Genomic DNA, 8519 nt, shown 5'->3' with positions numbered 1-8519 from the left:
AGTTCATTATAGGGAATGAGATAGAAACTAAGTGTGGTTAGAGAGTTAAATGACTCTCTAAATGAAATTAAGATTATGAAGGAAATTTGTTATTGATCAAGTGACTATATTATTTATCATATAATCTTGTACATCTTTAGTCATTGGATACATTCAATGCATATTCATCCTAGATATTTTCTGAGGTAAGTGACCATTGGAATAAATGGGTGAATTGGGCAGTTAGAGGGCAAGAGGGAAAAGATTTATGATGGAAAGGTTAGGCATGGCATAACCCACCAGTGATTAACATATCTTGGAGATAGAGAATGAGCCTAAAGCAAAAATCTTCAAAGATAGTGGGAGAAAGTATGAATTATCAGGTGACTGCAACAAAGGCAAAATTGAATTGTGTAAAATTAAGAACTGGAAGTGTCAGTGTTTTGTTTTGTTTTGTTTTTGGTCTGTTTGTTTTTTTAACAATGCATTCAGCATTTGTATTTACTATACTTTAATTCAATGAATAAAATATTTAATATTCATTGCTTAATATTCATTGTTGGTATCAAATATTATAAATACTTAATTAATAAGTGAATGAATAAATGAATCAATTAAATGAAACATTGCATATGAACGTGTATTTTCCACGTGATGCCACAAGTATGTCTGGATCAAACTTTGTAATGATGAAAATTATTTCCAAAAAGAATATTATTATTACATAATGTGGATTCATTTTTTTTTTTTTTTTTAAGTAGGCCCCACACCCAGCATGGGACCCAATGCAGGGCTTGGACTCATGACCCTGAGATCAAGAACTGAGGTGAGATCAAGAGCCAGACACTTAAAAGAGACACCCGGGTGCCCCATTGTGTATTCATTTTAAACTGCAGACATATCTATTTATTTTTATCTCATAAGTCTGCTACAAAAGTCATAGATTGAAACCACCTTATTAAAGCAAATCAACTTCAGGCATTATAATTGTTTTAAATGGAATTACATTCATCTCAATAGAGTTAAGGGAAAGCATGGACAAGATGCAATCTATTAAGAGGGCCTTGTTACAGATCTTGGTATAATACTGATGTCTAATAATTTTCAGGTTTAACAGTAGGCAACATCACTGTACAATCAACTGTGGTAGGAATTAGTTCTACCACATTAATAATGGAAAGTGGTCTTCTCTTTCTTGAACTGGATAACCACCCATAAGGCAAATAAGAATGTTTTCTTAATGCTGCCCAGACTCACCTCTTCACTGGTTACATTTACTGAAAGAATTAGAATGATGTTTTACTTGTAATATTTTCTTTTGTTATTGATTATGGAATTGGAGCCTGTGGGTATCTGACATTGCACTTAGGTCAACGGTTGCTCTCTTCTTTGAGAACCCAAATCCACCCCAAAAGGAAACAATTATCTTTCTTTTGATAAGTCAAGGAACACTACATTCATCAAACCAATATAAAAAAAAAATTCTTGCATCAAACTTCATATTTAACTGTATTCTTTAGAAAGTAAAGTCTCTCCTTGGATGAGCCTGGAGTGCTATAGGAGAAGTGAAGGGGAAATTCATGAACATCCCCTTGTGCCCTTCAGCCTTCATTTAACAAGAGAAACTACTTGAATCTGTTTCATGTGGAAATTTTACATATTTGTGTTAAAATATTATATTGTTTGATGTCCTTTATTGGCATTTGTTTTCATTTCCCTTACTCCTAGTGCTGTATGTTTAGCGATAGATAGGAGTGTCAAACTCTTGGATTTATCATAAAGGAATAATTTGGGCTGTTTATTTATTCCAGTGTTGTTGGTTTATTGCCTATGAATGCTAAGAACTTGGTATATTTGATTGAAAATAGATGTAATTCAAAAGATAAATGATATTTTTTCGTAAATGTGAAGAGCTATATTGTTAAGTTGAAACAGATTTACTCTGACTCTGAAGAGATTAGAATTACATTTAGTTACATTTAGCAAGTAGAAGTTTCAGGAGCCTGATTTTAGCTCTATATAACAAATACTTTGTGTTTTTGTGGGTTTTTTTATATGATACTGAATAAAAAAGAAATGGGATACTTTATTTGATAGAGAGTTCTATGTCACTCTATTCTGCAGGGATGTATGGGGAATTTAATGAATTCATGGTTAGATCAGAGAATTTCAAAGATTTCTTCTAAGTCTAACACTATGCGAGTTGTCTCCATTTAAATTAGACTAATTACTTGTACAATGAACTTAACACATTTAATTTGATTTTATGGATTATATGAATAAGGCCCATCTGCTTATCTGATAAAAAAATCTAAATCCTTCTATTGGCTACCAAGATTGTTAATTTTATTACATATGCCTTAATTTGTTTGCCCACATTTTATTGCTGAAATGGGTGGAGATTTTTAAAAAATTAACATTTTTCAATAGATCTTAACATTTTCTCACCTTAAAGGAATAAACAACTGTATGTATGCAAATGAACATTATTTTTAAAATTTGTATTTTGCTTCAAATGTTCAATTTAAATAAAAAAAAATCTTTTAAAAATTGGTTCAATGACCAAAATAGGTCTTAAGAAACAGTAAAATAATCCAGAACAAGGAAAACTCTTTTGCTCCTGTTGTGCTACTTCCTTGATATTTAAGTGACTTTCCTGTAAGGGGGTTTAAATTCTTACATGCCCACTGGGATGTTATGAAGCCATAAACCAAAGAACTATTACTGCTTCCAAGATGGCAATGTGTAGACTTAATCATATTGTTTAAGTTGACACACCTCACAATAGTGAAGCATTCTGTGAATCAGTACTACCAAATCCCTATGCTTTAAATCACTATGTTTAAGTAATCAACATGTTTCTTTCTAAGAGCTAAGGCTTGAAAGAAATCCTAGGTATAAAATCATCTACCTCCAAGAGGCTGCTTAATCAAACGATCAAGGGATTTGATGACATGAACGCAGTCCATTAATATCCTATAAAATGATGAGAAAGTTGAGATCTCACCAGTGCTGTATTTTTGCAAATCTTTGTGGTTGATATATCTTACAGAGGATAAAAAAACTAAAATATGCTGTTTGGGATTAAAATCATTCGTTTTAATCTCTGCCAGGATTATTTCTTTTAAAACCATATTATGTGAGGGGCGCCTGGGTGGCGCAGTCGTTAAGTGTCTGCCTTCGGCTCAGGGCGTGATCCCAACGTTCTGGGATCGAGCCCCACATCAGGTCCTCCACTAGGAGCCTGCTTCTTCCTCTCCCACTCCCCCTGCTTGTGTTCCCTCTCTCACTGGCTGTCTCTCTCTGTCAAATAAATAAATAAAATCTTTAAAAAAAAAAATATTATGTGAATTTTCAGCCTCCTGTATACCAAAGGATAGTACGGATGCCTAAACATTCAAAAGGTAAGTTTTCAAGTGTCAGAAAGTTATGCAATGTTTGGATATTATTGGACTCAACAGACAGCCAGACTGAGAAAGAAATACTTAAATGCTTCACGGAAACAAAAATAGTAAATTGATTAGAGAAGTGACATTTTGGAATGATAACAATACAATTTATTCTGTCTGTGAATATTAAAGAATATCTTCTCTACGTGCACACATACTCTTTTTAATTCTTTTCATAGGAAAATAATATAAACTTGACTTTAAAAATGTAATTTGTTTTAGACCAGTCATTTTTATAGTGGAATGGTTAAAATATTTTAATTCCCTCAGCCATTATTGAGTTGTTTTAATACATCGGAGTGCTTCTACAGGCATTGTCATATTACTTTACGTATAGTTCATTATTTATTAATTCATGTATTAATTATTTTTAAAGCACATTTTAATTAATTTATGTATTGACTTATCATTTACTCAATAGATTTATTTAATAATCCAGGATATATCAGGCATGAACTTAGACTACAAGATACATGTATTTGAAGTTTTGGGTAAAGCAAAAAAAAGTCATTAACATATAAACCAGGAAAATCATAAGATAATTTTAACTTTTTTTCAGTTAGATCAAATGATTTATTTTATCTCTACAGTAAATACTATTGAAAGATTATATATTTAAACTGAGTTACTTTGTCCAAATTTCTAACTTAGTGTAAGGCTGATAATCAAGGGAAATAATTAGACCTTTCTCTACCTTTATTTCAGACTTGCCTTCTTTAGCATGGATATTTCAGACATATGAGAATAATCAAAACAGATAATATAAAAGTGACATGAAACTTCTGAAAAAAATGGTAATTTTATTTAATTGAATTAATAATTCTAGGTACTTAAAAGCATTTTCCTACTATTTTTATTACCATCATTCATCCCACCTGTGTCAAAAAAACATTTTAATCGTCTCTTTAAAGTCAGTCATTCTACCTAGATAGCTTGGTAAATAAATACTCACTCTGGCCCCCCAGAATGGGAAGTAATTAGAAGTCAAGTGGCAAAGAGTATGGAGTGCTAAGGAGGAGAAAATAAAGAGTCAGGGATAGTAATTCTATCTACCACACACCTATAAAATCCTGTCAGTGATTATTTTACATTTCAGGGATAAACATTTCCAGAATTAAATGAACATGGTTTATTACTCTGAATAAAAACATGGATCTTTACAGCACAAAAAGAAATTAGTCAAAATCTCCATTAGAATTTTAATTGAGCATAATCCTGCCCAGCTGGTTTCACTGCATATTGAAAAAGTCCCAGATATTCTAGACAATGAGTATGGCCAAGCAGTTTATTAATTTTTTTCAAGTTTTTATCTAAATTCTGGTTAGGTTTATTATTTTTTTATAGTCAAGATATGGAACCTAGCAATGATTTAAAAAGAGTTATATGTTTCTCATTGATTCCAAGGAAGTATACTGCAGGAAACTAGATTTTAATAAGTATTTTTCAATAATAGAAAAATGTCCCGATTTATTTTTTAAATGAGCATTTAACATATACAAGGGCCTTTGCATTCGTTGTAACAGTTCATCAGTATAATGTCCCATTGGATTATATTGTTGCTGCTGTTGTTGTTGTTCTATTTTCCAGACAAGGGTAAAGGAAACACAGCAGAGATAAATCATTTGGTTCAGTTCAAAGTCCTGCTAATGTACTGACATAAAAGTCTAGATAACAAAATATAATTAAAGCTATAGTACAACTTTAGGTCTATCTAGTGACAATTATATATCGTAGTTGAAATTTTGATAATAATAGAATATGGGGAAATAGGCATTCCCATTTTGGCAACCTGGCATTATTTATCAAATTGAACATGCACATATGATTTCATGCAACAATTCATCCAGTAGGAAAATTTTTCACATATTTACTATCAACTGTATCTAACGATGCTCATTAAGATTCTTTAGAACATTATTTGTAATAACACACACAAAATGTAAATAACACAAACATCTAGTAGAAGGCTAATTAAATTCTTGATAACCAATCCATACTTTAAATGACTCTAGTCTAAAAAATAATAAATAATAAATAAATGACTACTATTGTAATACAAGGTCTTTGGGATATATATTTTTTAAAAGATTTATTTATTTATTTTAGAAAGAGAGAGCACAAGCAGGGGGTGAGGGTGGAGGGGGAGGAGCAGACTCCCGGCTAAGTGTGGAACCCACGCAGGACTCTATCTCAAGACTCTGAGATCATGACCTGAGCTGAAATCAAGAATCGGACACTTAACCAACTGAGCCACCCAGGTGACCTTTTAGGATACATTATTAACTAAATTTAAAAAGTAGCATAGTGAAAATGTGGATAGTACATTCATACCTTATAAAAATGAAACATATATAGACAAATGTTATGTACTAAGACATATGACATTTTTTACGCTGTTTATGTTTTGAGAATGAAATTATGAGTCTAGGTTGAGAAAATGGCTCACATTTTTATACATTTATATACATTTTAAACATTGGTTTTTAATAGGTGCAAGTTTTTATTTCATGATAAAGGAGAAAATAGTAATAATTTTAATAAAAGCAATTTAGTGTTATCATGTGCTAAACACTATACTAGCACTTTATAGTCAACGTAATTTAATCCTCAAACCATTCTGAGGAAGATAACATTATAACCCTGGTTGTAAAGAGGAGATGAAATAGAAGGGCAAAGAAGTTAAATAACTGAACACCAGTTAAATAACCAGAAGTGCTGGTTTGAGAAGGCCAGGTATATCGCATTCCCAGGTTTGTGTTTTTAAGTACTTCGCTCAAATTTCACAAATCAAAATAATATCTAATGTGGAAGAATAGAGTTCATATAACAAGCTCCTGACCTACTTTTCATTTGACCTTACTTGCCTTACACTTAAACATAGAAGGAACAAATGATTTTGTATAAATTAGAGATAAATTAGCATCCAGGGAAGTAATTCTTTTTTTTCTTTTTCTTTTCTTTTCTTTTTTTTTGGTCTGTAGGTGTAATCTGAATATTTAGTTCTTTTAAAAGAGATGGAAAAGGACCAATATTGGCTTACAAATGGAAGGCTCTCCCATTTCTGGCATGACCTGTGAAATGTCTTAATTTGTATCCTTGTGTCTTTCCAATCCGAGTGCAAAGAGCTCAGTACATGTTGATCCTAAAACAAGTAATCATTTTAAATATAAATTATTTTTATTTTCTCTATAAAAGACAAACATTTTGACACATTCATCTGTTCTTTAAAGCTTATCTTAGTAGTGGAAGCACCTGTGAAAAAACCAAACAGCTGTGAATCTAAATATAGAAACAGATTCAGTCTTTACAACATAAAGGTTGGAAATGTGCTGGCTCTCAACACGTGGAGTTACAAATGACAGTGCTGTATGTTACAGAGATTGCAACTTTAGAAATTCAACTTAATGCTAATTTATCTCACAAGGAGACGTTTATTATTCATAGTCACATATTTTGCACTATATTTTTCTAGTGTGAATATGTCCACGTGTGACTTATACCTCAAAAGAAAAACTGATGAAAGATATATTTAGTTTTTGTTTCTTTCTTTAATAGATACGATCTCACAGGGCACAAAAATGCTACCTTTTAAATGGTAAAAGAAGAGCAAACTTTAAGGAAATTTCAGCTAAAACAATCCAATTAATGTGAACCCAAATTAAGCATTGTATTTTAAAGAATTAAAAGATAGGAAAACAAATTTCCTGAAGAAAAATATTTTCAGTTTTTTTTTTTTTCTGCAAATAGGGTTGTATGCATTTCTCACTTTCTTTCATAGTCAACATAATCCCATATGAATTAAATTCAGCGTTAGGATTATGTGAAAAAAGAATTTGCTTACAAAAATGTAATTATATTTATTGTGTTATATTTGCTAAGATAGAAAAATTTACTCAGATATTTCAACAATGGAGATTGAAGTAAAACTGTATTAATCAACTAAAAAAGTCATTAATCAAACACCCTGTTTTTCTAATCATTCAGATTTTTTGACATTTCTCTACACAAGTGATAATGAACATCTGGTTTTATATGGTTAATGAGTGTGAAATGATATTGAATTTCTTTTTCCCTAGGGCTCCTATGTCATTTTCCTATCCCCATTAGAGAACAAATGCATAAAAGTACAGCTATTTGTAGTGCAGACATTAATGTGAAATAGTCAAAGTACAACGTCTCGGTGTTGTCATTACTGGTGTATTTTTCAGAGTGTGTAATAATTCTTACAGATTTAATCCATGCAACTACCAAAAAAGTTGTTAAAATGAAATCCAGGGACTTAGAACAGTAGAGTACCGATATATTTACCCATTTTTAAATATAGAAATTGTGCTAGTGGAGAGAATCTTATAATAAAGCTATACAAAATTGGAATTTTAATTCAAAATATTGGATTATGCCCTTTCATGGAAGAGGAAGACTATTACAAATGTATCTATTGGGTAATAAGTTTATTAAGGAGGGTGAAGAAAAGAATGTAGAAGAAAGAAATTAAATTTCATTGAACACCATGTGCTTTCTATGCTTGAAAACATTGCATTTGTTTTATATTTTATAATTTAAAAATAAGGAAATTTAAGTAACAAGAAGTAAAGTATCTTGCCCATGAACACATAAAAACAAGAGGATTGGACTCAACTCTATCCAGCTTCAAAGCCCCCTTTTTTTTTTTCATTTCTCTTGATAGCTCAGTATTAAAATAGCATAGATTTCAGGAAGAGAGATTAACGGTAGAAAACAAACACAGAAAAGGGTTTAGAAACAGTGCCAAGGGTGTGTCACTATGTAAAATATAGTAAAAGTATTGTACGTTTGACAACAATTCTGTAAATGCTCTAGTAAATTTAGTCAGCCCAGTATTTCCTCAAAATATGGCTGAGGCCCAGATGCAGAAGGACCACCAGGGGTGTTTTCTTAGAATCATATTTTGGGTCCTACACCAGATCTATTAATCAAAATCTTTGATATTAAAATGTGGTCATTAAGAGATGATAAAAGTAGTTCTCTAATTCACTGTTTAAACACAAACACACACAAATAAACAAGAACTGGTTGTCCATCAATACTAATGAATTATTGCAAGTTATCAAC

This window comes from Ursus arctos, unplaced genomic scaffold (assembly GCF_023065955.2).
Source record: "Ursus arctos isolate Adak ecotype North America unplaced genomic scaffold, UrsArc2.0 scaffold_11, whole genome shotgun sequence".
Taxonomy (NCBI): domain Eukaryota; kingdom Metazoa; phylum Chordata; class Mammalia; order Carnivora; family Ursidae; genus Ursus; species Ursus arctos.
This window is presented reverse-complemented; position numbering follows the sequence as displayed.